Raw genomic sequence first — 12745 nt, 5'->3', positions numbered from 1 at the left:
ATAAATTAAATTATATTCTTAATTTCATTTTTGAATAGTTCCTTGCTTATGTAAGGAATACAATTTGATTTTTGTGCATTGATCTTATATCCTGTGGTCTTGATGTGTTTCTCACAGTTTTTTTTTAATTTTCTTTTGTGGATTCCTTAGAATTTTCTATGTACAAGATGATGACATATTCAAATAGGGTAGTTGTACTTCCACCTTTCCAGTCTGAATGAATTTATTTCTTTTTCGTACCTAATTCTCCTGGATAGAACCTCCAGTATCATGTTGCATAAAAGTAGTGAGAACACATATTTTTGTCTTGTTCCTGATATTAGGGGAAAGCTTTCAGTCTTTACAGTTAGGCATGATGTTAGCTGTGGATTTTTCAGAAATGCCTTTTTATCTGGTTGAGGCAATTTTCTTCTATTCTTAATTTGTTTCATTTTGTTTTTATCATGAAAGGGTTGTATTATGTAAAAAAAAAATTCAGTGTCTACTGAAAACATTTATGTGGTTTTTATCTTTTTCAAATATTTTCATTAAAAATTTTAGGTTATTATATTGATTTCTAATATTGAACAAAACTTGCATTCTTTAGGATAAATCTCACTTGTTCATGGTATATAAATCTATTTTACTGGATTTGGTTTGTTGTATTTTGTTGAGGATTTTTGTGCCTATATTCACTCGGAATATTAGTTTTCTTGTAGTGTCTGACTTTGGTATTAGGGTAATACTGGCTTCATAGAATGAGTTGTGAAATGTTCTCTCTCATTCTAAATTTTGGAAGAGTTTGCAAAGGATTGCTATTAATTCTTCTAAAAATGTTTTATAGAATTAGCTAGTAACTTCTTCTGAACCCGAGTTTTTCTATGTGTAAAGTTTATTGATTTCTAATTCAATCTCTTGTTAGTAGCCTATACAGATTTTCTATTTCTTTCTAAGTCAGTTTTGGTAGTTTGTGTCATTCTAGTAATTTGTTTATTTCATGTGGGTTATCTAATTTGGTGTCACACACTTGTCTATAATATTCCCTTATAATGCTTTTATATTTCTGAAGTGGGCAGTGGTGTCTATTCTTTCATTCATGATTTTAGTACCTTGAGTATTTTTTTTTCTTGGTTAGTCTAGTTAAAGTTTTATACATTCTGTGGATTTTTTCAAAGAACCAAATTTGGTTTTATTGATTTAATTTATTGTTTTTCTATTCTCTGAGGCAGTTAGTTACAATTAATCTTTGTTATATCCTTCTTCTGTTTGCATTGTGTTTAATTTGCCCTTCATTTTCTAGTATCTTAAGCTAGAAGTTGAGATTATTGATTGAAAATATTTCTTCTTTTTAAGTAATTAAAAGTACCAACTTTCCTTTAAGTAATGCTTTTGCTATAAATTTTCATTTGTGTTTGTATTTTAATCTAAACGTACTTTCTAGTTTCCCTTGAAATTTCTTTTACCTATAAGGTTTTTAAAAATATGTTGTTCCATCTTTAAATACTTATAGATTTTCTCTTTTTTTGTTTATTTCTAATTTAACACCATTTTGGTCACAGAGTAGATTTCATATAATTTCACTCCATTTAAATTTATTAATACTTGTTTGGTGGCCTATCAGAAGTCTATCCTAGACAATTTTCTATGTATACTTAAAAATGTGTATTCAACTGCTGTTAGGTAGGGTGTTCTGTCAGTTTTTGTTGGATTAATTTGGTAGAGAGCATCATTCATGTTTTCTCTGTCCTTGTTGATCTTCTGTCTAGTTTTTCTGCCCATAATTGAATGTGGGATATTAAAGTACCCAGCTATTATTGTTGCATTATCTCCTTCTCTCTTCAGTTATGTTAGTTTTAATCTTGTGTATTCTAAGGTTCCTTTGTTAGGTGCATATTTGTTAAAAACTAACTATTCTTGCTGAGTTGAACCTATTATCATTATAAAATGCACCTCTGACTCTAATGAGAGTTTTTGTCTTAAAGTTTATTTTTTCCACTATTAATATAACTACTTCAATCTTTTTTTGGTTAGTTTGCATATCTTTTTGTGTATATATTTGTGTATTTTCTCCATTCTTTGATTTTCAATTTATTTGAGTCTTTGAATATAAAGTATGTCTCTTGCTGACAATATATAGTTGAGCTATGTTTGATTTTATCCATTCTGTCACTTTTTGTCTTATTTGAAGAGTTTACTCCATTTACATTTACTGTGATTACTGATGAGGAAGGACTGGCTTCTGCCATTTTGCTTTCTGTTTCCTGTATGTCTTGTGTGTGTGTGTGTGTGTGTGTATATATATATATTTGTATTTCTGTTCTGTCATTACCACCTTATTTTGTGATAATTAGGTATTTTCTAATTGCTTCGTTGTTTGTTTTTCAGTATACATCTTTCAGCTTATTTGCTTAGTGGTTGCTCTATGTATTGTATTACAATTACCATCTTAAAGCAACCTAGTTCGTGGGGCCAGTGCTGTGACTCAGCGGGTTAACGCCCTGGCCTGAAGCGCTGGCATCCCATATGGGCGCCGGTTCTAGTGCCAGCTGTTTCTCTTCTGATCCAGTTCTCTACTGTGGCCTGGGAAAGCAGTAGTAGATGGCCCAACTGCTTGGGCCCCTGTACCCACGTGGGAGACCGGGAAGAAGCTCCTGGCTCCTGGCTTCGGATTGGCCATTGTGGCCATCTGGGGAGTGAGCCATCGGATGGAAGACACCTCTCTCTTTCTTTCTCTCTCTCTCTCTCTCTCTCTCTCTCTCTCTCTGTCTCTCCTCTCTCTGTGTAACTCTTTCAAATAAATAAATTAATTAATTAAAAAAAAAAGGAACAGCCCTGTGAACATTGGTATGGGCAATAGTTTAAAAAAAAAAAGCAACCTGGTTCAGATTAATACTATTTTAATTTCTACAGTATACAGACTGTTTGCTTCAGTGTACCTCCATTCCCTCCCCATTCCTTTATGCTAGTATTGTCATAGAAATTACACATTTACTCATTATTAGTCCATGTACATAATTTTGTAATTATTTATTATGCAATTGTAATTTTAAAAAAGTAGGATAAGACAAAAGTTATCAAAAATACATTTGTACTGTCATTCCTCTGCCTTAACATTGGCTCTGGCTTGCCCAGAGCCTTAAGGTTGGCCAGAAATGAGAGGCTAGTTAGACGTATGTCAGAGCTCCTTAAACCCTACTGTGGACATCTCTCTCTAAATCTTTCTTTTCAGTTTTTGGCTAGGCTGTTGCTTGCCCACACTGGTCTAATCAACAGGCTGCTGGATGTTAAACAGTTGCAACTGATTGTTTTTGATAACTGTACTACAGATAGAACTTAATCTCATGGAGCAAACTGAGATCAAATAATGAAAACCCTCTATAAATGGGACTTTCCAGGGAGCTGTGACATAAGCCAAGGAGTGACAATGTTCTGTGCATGGGACTTTTAAAGGAGCTCCAAATCCAATCTGCCCCCTCTTGTGGCTGCATGACTTCTGTTTTTCTTGTAGGTTTTTTTTTTTTTTTTGTTTAATTTTTTTTTTAAACATCTACTGGTTCTTAGTCTGCTGATTTTCAAGGTGACTGGTGCTCTGGAGAGGGACAAGGGAGTGGGCCAAGTTAAATATGTCATAAAGTGTTCTTATGGAGAGGTGCAACAGTTTTTCTTGAATAATTGCTCCTCAGATTGCTTTAGGCCTTTGGTTAATTTCCAGATTCCTGAAGAAGTTTATTTTTATAATTTTACTAGTATTTTCATTGCTTTTATGGAGGAATGGATTTAAAGAGGTGCTCACTCTGCCATTTCAGAAGTCCCACCTGGTTAGTTTTTATTTTATTATACATGCTATTTCTTAGCTTGCTTTTCTCCATACTTAACAATATCCATTGAAGATTTTTCTACACCAAGTCATGCAGATCTCTGTAGTGTTGCAGCTTAATGATGAAACAGAATTTATTTAACTATGTTCTGTTGCTGAATCATTTAGTTTTTTCCCAGTTTTTTTCCATCCCAATCAATGCAATGCATGCTTTTTTGAATTATCTTTTACATGTATTGCAAGCATATAGGTTTGGTTCCTAAAGTGTATGTGTAGTTTTAATTTTGATTGATATTGCCAAATTTCTCTCAAAATAATTGCACTAATTATATTCCTACTAGTATATCCAAGTGCCTTTCTTTACATAACCTTGCCAACATGGAGAATCTTCTTAATTTTTGCTAATTTAGCAATTCAGAAAATGGTGCCTCATTCCATCAGTTAATTTATTTACCTTTGTGTAAAATTTTCTATTCAGGACTGGCAGTGTGGCATAATGGGTAAAGCCACTGCCTGCAGTGCCAGCATCCCATATGGGTGTGGTTCAAGTCCCAGCTGCTCCACTTCTGATCCAGCTCTCTGCTATGGCGTGAGAAAGCAGTAAAAGATGGTCCAAGTCCTTGGGCCCCTGCACCTGTGTGAGAGACCTGGAGGAACTCCTGGCTCCCACCTTCGGATTGATGCAGCTTCAGCCATTGTGGCCATCTGGGGAGTGAACCAGTGGATGGAAGACCTCTCTCTCTCTCTGTCTCTCTCTCTGCCTCTGCCTCTCTGTAACTCTGCCTTTCAAATAAATAAATAAGTCTTTTTAAAAAACTATTCAACTCACACATGGTCTGGAAGGTCTTTTGCATGGAGACTTTGTTGGAGCAAGAGGAGAAGCAAAAGCCATTGTAGATGTGGGGAATATCACAGAGCATGCCCTACTACCAATTCCCAATGGTTTGGGAAATGAGTCTGGGCATAATCCCTGCTGTTACCATTGCTTCATGGATTTGGGTAACTGTACACTATCACTGTTCATGCTGATTATTGGAAAAATGGAGTTGTATATCCTGGAATTTGATACAATGCCTCAGGATGTAAATGTAGCCCCCTCATATAAAAATTACTCTGGGGCACTGATAAACCTTGACTAACTTACAGTTATTCACAAACATTTTATCTTATTTAAATTTTTTTTTATTTGAAAGGCAGAGTTACAGAGAGAGGGAGGGGCAGGAGAGGATTTTTTAATCTCTTGGTTTACTCTCCCAGTTGGCCGCAAATGGTCAGAGATGGGTCAGGCCAGGTCTCCCACATGGGTGGCAGGGAGCCAAGTACTTGGGTTACCATCTGCTAACTTCCCAGGCACATTAGCAGGGAGCTGGACTAGACGTGGAGCAGCCAGGACTCCAAACAGCCCTCACATGGGATGCTGGCATTGCAGGTAACTGCTTAACCTGCTATGCTATGATGTCTGCCCCTCACATTTGGCTAGCTACTGGAATCCTTTTTCTGTCACATTTGCACCTAGAAAGACTTGCAAATGCTCTGGGCTTATGGATTGTTAGGTAGAGGGCATGAGAAAATACTGTGGGTCCAGGTTGTTTTAAAAGTATTTTATGAGTGAAGCAAACAGTGATGTTCAGAGGGAAGTTTTTAGACAGGGAAGAACTTACAGGTCTACAGTTGAAGACCTGATATACCTAAATGCCAGACAAAGTTCAGTGATATTTATTATGACAGCTTTAAAGAAGACACCTCTCTTGTCTAGACTGATGTCTTCAACTGTGTGTGTTGTCTTTTGGGTGCTAGCATGGTTTCCAAAAGCTATGCCAAGTTTGCATAACACTCTGTTCTTTTATATCCTTTGTACATGGCCACTCACAGGCTGTGGATATTATCCTCCTCAAATCAAAGCCAGTATGTAAAGGAGTTGAGTGGAAACCCAGAGATTGGGGTGCTGGGGCAGCTTGGAGGATGAGCAGAGGTTTTAGCATTCTGCTGCCATGGACTCGTTGTTAACCTTGGAAGAGTTGCTTACTTAATGCCTCAGCTTCTAAATCTCTAAAGGGAGGCAATGAAGTAGCGGGGAACACAGGCCATTATAAAGGCATTACAGTGAGTCTTACTGTGATCACACACTCTTCAGGGAAACTGAACTTGATCAAATAAGCCACTGGTAAAGGGCTATAACTTTTAAATCATTTTCACTTCTCACAATAATTTTATAACGCAGTGAATGAAATAAAAATTATATAGTCACCAAGAAAAAAAAACCAAATATATTCCCTTTGAAGTACAGATAATATAGCCTAGTGGTTAAGTGCATGTGTTTTGGAGCCAGACTGCCTGCCTTCATATCCTGGCTCTGCCACTTACCAGGGTGTGTGACCTTGGGAATGTCTCCATTTCTTTATTTGTAAAATGAGAGCAATAATAGTTCCTACTTTATCCTCAAGATGGCTATAATGATTGAATTAGTTAATGTAAGAAAAGTACTGGGCAAATAGTAAGCATGCAATAAATGTTAGCCATTATTATTGTTATTATTCATTGAAAATGCTCTCTTTCACTCAGATACTGAACAGGAGCCAGTAAGACAGGTAGAGCTGCTGGTATGAGGACAAGGACACCAATAAGAACAAGAGGCTTTCCTCCAGTCCCAGCAGGTACAACAGAGTTCTGCTGATGGTGTTGCTGGCATAATAGTAATTGTTCTGATCATACCTATCAGTGTGTTTTGTAAAAATGTATCAATGTTATGCAACATGTATTCGTTGGACGGCTTGCATCACAATCACAAGGGTAGGGAAGAATTGATAAAATGCTAACTCCTGAGCTTCATTCGAAAGCTACAGAATCAGAATTTCTGGACTTTGGAGTTGAGACTGTATGCTTTTAACCAGCATACCAGGAGCTTCTGATGGAAACTAAAACTTGCAAACCCCTGGACTAAGGTATATTTAGATAGGGTATGGCCAGAACACAGTAAGCAGCCAGTAACACTGATAATTATATCAAATATTAAGCCATATTCAGTTTGGGCCTGAAGCTCCATTGCCTTCGCTTGCTTCTGCTCTCAGGCTATAATCTTGTGTTGTAATTTTTGAACTCAGACGACAAGATATCCTGTTTCCCGGCACAGTAAACACATCTTTAATTCCTAGTTCTGTGAGGCCTTTGTCGAATACATTTTTGATGCTGGCTGTAGCTCTTGATTTTACCAGTAGAGAGCACAGTCAGTCTATTGATCTTAAGCTTTTTATAACAAAGAAGGCTGAGATGGTTTTTTTCTCTTTTAGTATGGAAATCTTATCCTCCTTGTTGGATAATAAGACACAAGGGCCACTTCTGTGTAGGGTAGGAATGTGACCCTCAGGGTGGGATTGCTCATTTTTCAAAGATGACATAGAAGGAAACCCATCTCAACCTTTTATATCTGAAAAATGTGGTCTCCTGGACACAGCACTCCGTGAAATGAAACAGGGCCCTTTTTTCCCAAGCAATGTGCACTCCAATCGAGTGCTTTGGAATAGGGTGTGAAAAGTAGGGAAATGTTGTAGGAAAACTTATGTGATGTTGAATTGCTCTATTTTGAAAACAATGTACTTTGGCATGTGGAATTGGACACCTGGAGGGAAATGCTTGAACACCTGATGAAAGATAAATTTCAGTTTTCTGCAGGTATGAGAGATTTTCTTTCTCAGCTCCAGCAGGCCAGTTATTATCATCCAAAAGGAAACTGGAAGGGCAAGGGTTTGGGGGCTTTGGGGGAAAGCTAAACTTACATCAGTTTTCCCTCCCCTTTTCCCTACTGTTCAACTATCAAAATATCTGAGACTATAACACTCAAATGAAAGTCTTTCTCAGTGTTTTCTGTACTACTTTCTATACTACTTTTTATAAACTCAAAGAGAAGGGTTAGCTCATTAATAAAATGTAGACACTGGGAAAACAGGTTTCAGAATAAAAAAATTAGACTGAGTATCAAATCAAGTAGAATTTCTGTGAAGCAGTTTCTCAGTCCTTGAAGTGGGCTTCATTCTCAAGATGCCTAAATGTAAACCTGGTCAGAACACTGGGGAATGTTGGTTAATATTTATTGAGTGTCCACAATGGATGTGCTGTAGGGAATCAGCTTGTGTTGGCTGGCCTGAAGACTGTGAACAAGTTTCAAGTGCTTATAGTTTTTTCTTTATTTTTTTCTCTGGTGGCTTAAATAGTCATCATAGTTTCTCTGAATATAAAGGTTTATAGTCTTAGGATTGGTCTGTAAATTGGTTACAGCACTTTGTATCTCCAAAGCTGTGTTCATTGGGATGACGGATGAGATCCACGGATGGTAAAAAATAAAAATGAAGATTTAGAAAAATAAGTGGATTACTGGCTACTTGAAAGAAAAGGGAAATTTCCCTGGATGACAGCAAAATAGAACTTGTTTTTTCTGGCCTTAAGAGTCTCACATCTGCTCTGTGCATGTGTCGTGAAATTTACTCTGCTCTGCTGGACACATTTTGATTCCACATAATGTAGAAGATGAGCTTTCTCTAGTCCATTTGAATCTGTCAAAACAAAACCTCTTTAATGAATAACATTAATTTTATAAAGGTCTTACTCCAAAAACTAATGGAGATTTTTGGGAAGAAAAACCTGTCTCTGCTTTTCTTCAAAATGGTGCTCTATTTTGATTCAAGAGCAAGAGGCCGGCGCCGCGGTTCAATAGGCTAATCCTCCGCCTGCGGCGCCAGCACTCCGGGTTCTAGTCCCAGTCGGGGCACTGGATTCTGTCCCGGTTGCCCCTCTTCCAGGCCAGCTCTCCGCTGTGGCCCAAGTCCTTGGGCCCTGCACCCGCATGGGAGACCAGGAGAAGCACCTGGCTCCTGGCTTCAGATCAGCGTGGTACACTGGCCACAGCATGCCAGCTGCAGTGGCCATTGGAAGGTGAACCAACAGCAAAAGGAAGACCTTTCCCTCTGTCTCTCTCACTGTCCACTCTGCTTGTCGAAAAAAGAAAAAAAAAAAAAGAGCAAGAGCTGTGGTTATTTGAAAAAAACTTTCTCTCTCCTTTTTCTATGCAGTTCTCAATACCTTAGCAGCATTTTCTCCCTTTGCTGGTAAAACTGAAAAACAAATGAAAGCTTTGAAAAAGGTGATAGTAAATGGAATTGTTTGACTTGTGAGATACTACCTTTGATGATATATAGACTACAGCAAGTTCATACGATTGTATCAACCTATATATATGAAGTCAATATGCTGCAAAATTGTGAAGTAAGCAAAGTTAGTTTTGGTTCCTTCTCTGTCCTCAGTTTTTGAACAGGAGTGCCTTGAATTCATGGGGTTCTATAGATGCTTTCCCTAAACAGAGTATTTTTGATTCTCTTTACTTATGACCTCATTCTTCACAGAAAAAAATTGTCATAAACTGATCTGTTGTCATATGAGCACTTAATATGTTTGTTTAATTAATTTGTTACTGTTTTACCACTTTCTGAGTGATATATTTGCTTTTAACAGAAATTTGGAGAGATGGCAACTTAGTACAAAAGGGTAGCTTTCATTTTTTTGTTTATAGTTTAACTGACACATTAAAAATGTACATATTTATAGTATCAGTGTGACTTTTTAAAAAGATTAATTTATTGAAAGGCAGAATTAGAGAGAGAAGAGAGAAAGAGAAATGGAGATATCTTCCATCCACTGGTTCACTCCCCACCAAATGGCTACAATTGTCTGGGCTGAGCCAGGCCAAATCCAGGAACCAGAAGCTAGGAACTTCTTACTTGGGCCATCTTGTGCTGCTTTCCTAGGCACATTATCAAGGAGTTGGATCATAAGTAGAGCATCCAGGACTTGAACCAGTGCCCGTATGGGATACCAGTGCTATAGACAGTGGCTTAACCCACTGCACCACAGTGTCAGCCACATGAGGGTAACTTTTAAGCAGGGACTCTAGATCCTCTGACAAATTACTGACTGTTGCCAAGATTGTCAGTTAGCCCCTGCAGTAAGTCTTCTCACCTTCTTCCTTAGTAACAGAATTTTTATTTCATTTGTGGTGATGCTGTACCCAGAAACAAGACTATCGTTAGTCTCCTCTCAATCTGCATTTGACCACGTGACTGAGTTCAGGCTTATGACATGTAAGGGGGAGTCTCCTTGAAGGCTAGGGCATGGCCTTCTGTGCTATCTGGATGTAATGGCTAAACTAGAGGTATTGTAGGTTATACTGTGACCTTGAAGATGGAAACCACATACTGAGGATGGAAAACAGATGGTGCTTGGGTACGTTGATTGGACAACCTGGACTACCTACACTTCTACCTTGTTTAAATTACATATTTTGGGATTTTTCTGGTATATACAGCTGAACTTGATCCTAAAGATAGAGTAAGACACACATCTTTGGGAAATCATGGCTTTACAGATCTCTCAGCATAATTGGTAGGCTGATTCTGAAAAAACCATCACAGTTTGTTTTTGTGAGAAAGAAGTTTGGGAAGTTATTGTTCTCTTGAATCCTTCTTAAAAGGTTCTGTCGTATGCTTAGTTGTTTATAAGGCATAGATGCTATCATGTCAAATATGTTGTGAATGACTAGACAACAAAGAACATAACCCATGTCCTATCTGCCTTGCCACAGTGTCTACCAGGGTGCTTATCTTGTTGATTATATTAGTGTGTAACAGTTACCTTAGATTGACATGCCCTGGTAGGAAGAAACTGTCAAAGAGAAAAGTAATTTGGAGGAACAGGAAATGTAAAAGGTCAACCACAAACCATTCTGATTTCAGCATGATATGATTTAGCATAACCAAACAGCAAAAGCTATTATTGGGAGCATGAGGAATTTACATCACAGTGGTTTGCCAGATACACAAGGCTAGAGCACCATTGCTCTTCGAATAGGCACTCCCCCACCCTCAAGAAAGGATACTTGCGGATACAGTGAATTTGTGAGTAGGCAGGCCACATGAACCCCTTTGCAAAACAAACAAGCTCAAATCCCTGTGTTCTGTTTCTAGAGAGCCACACGACTGCTTTTTCACTGCAGTGCTCAGCTGTGCCTAGGGCCTATATCCAAAATCCTCTGCCATTGGTAGGTGTCTTGCTCTTGGCTCACTGATGACGACATGGGTGTGAGCTTGAAATATGTTTTAGTAGCCAACATCTCTCTAAGTCTAGCAGAAATACTGCTGTTTATGGAGAAGTCAGCGTGGCAAATGGTAACATTAGCAGGGAATGATAAAATATAAACAATATGTTAATATCATTGTCAGAGATCATTTCAACACTATGGAGGTGCTGGGTGTTTTTTTGTTGTTGTTGCTTGAGGAATTTATTGAGGCTTGGACCCTTGTTCAATCTGTCTCTGTCTTTATGAGCCACTTTAGTAAGGATAATAGGACTGAATGTGAAGTAGAAGAAAGAACAGAAAGATAGGCAAATGGAATCCAAATCTCAAAGCAGCAAGTAGAAAAGTGACTATTCACTTACTGGGCTACAAATGCCAGAATTGAATATTGATATAAATAAATTGTCAAGGCAGTTATTGGGTAAGTAGCTTTCATGCAAATTGATTTAACATACTCAAAGAGACTTAGGAGCCGGCCTTTGGAATGCCAGGGATAATATATTTTGTGTGTACATTCATACCTGATTTTTAATATGGAACCACTTTTCTTTCTTGTTAGGGAACAGCATGCTGTCAGCAAAATTAAGCCCCAGAATGAAACTTCTTCATAAAAGGAAAGCCAAAATGAAATCATTTTTAAGGGTATAAATAAAATAGATCCACGCGTTTCCTGACAGCCTGAATGAGAAGGTCCATATTTATCTCAGTAAGCTTTCAGCGTTAGACTTTAGGAGCCAAAGTGACAGTTTTGGACTCAGCCAGACAGTGAGCCTTATATATAAAGATTCAAAATAGATTTCCTTTGCCCCTGGTCCTGCCAGAGATCCATTTTAGGTGTGCAGGAAGGCTCTGAGCACACTAATGCATAGTGTTCTTACGCTGAGTAGGAGCCATGGATGCCTTTGCCACACCTAACATACCTTGCTTGGAATTTAGATCCCCAAAGAATCTGAAAGGTAATATGATATTTCTTGTGATTTCACAGCAAATAAGCTTTTTGCCTTTTTTTTCTCTTTTATACAAAGAATCATTGAAAATTGAGATGAAAATGCAAAAAGCTTGCATTGTATAATATAAATAGATCATCAAGCTGTGGGCAACCATTGATACTTCTCATTATTCTGGTATTACAGGAATTCCTCATTCTTGTAGAAATTGTTAAAAGAAGAGGAATACATAAATGGACTTAAGATTTTTCCTCTCAAAGCTAACTTTTTGTAATAGTCTGAAGAACTTTGTAGCTGTGTTCTTTTATAGCTTCCTTGTTTTCTTCTAGCTTCATTCCCTGTTTCTTTCTCACTGCTTTCGAACAAGAAAAGATTTAGGGGTGGGTGTTTTGTGCAGCAGGTAAGATGCCACTTGTGATGCTCACTTTCCATATCGGAGTGCTTGGGATCCAGTCCCAGCTTTGCTTCCTATTCCAGCTTCCTGTGTATGTGCATTTTGGGAGGTAGCAGGTGATGGTTCAAGCCCTTGGGCTCCTGTCAACCAATTAGGAGACTTGGATATAGTTCTAAGCTCCTGGCTTCAGCCTGGTCCAGCCCTGGCTTCTGTGGGCATTTGGGCAGTAAGTCAACAGATGGAAGATCTCTGTCTCTCCACCTTCCTTTATTTATTATAAATAAATAACATGGAAAAACAAAATAGTTATTAAAAACATTTAAAAGCTACCAATATATATTAGCTATTGTACTTGCTCCTATAAAGGGCAAAATAGGAGAGAATATGGGCACTCTGCCTTATTAACTTGCATGTTAAAATCATACATAAAGGGTCTGTGCATTGAGCAATATGTTAACTTATATGGGCAAAGGATGAAGTGAAGAGGA

Source organism: Lepus europaeus, chromosome X (genome assembly GCF_033115175.1).
Source record: "Lepus europaeus isolate LE1 chromosome X, mLepTim1.pri, whole genome shotgun sequence".
Lineage (NCBI taxonomy): Eukaryota > Metazoa > Chordata > Mammalia > Lagomorpha > Leporidae > Lepus > Lepus europaeus.
This window is presented reverse-complemented; position numbering follows the sequence as displayed.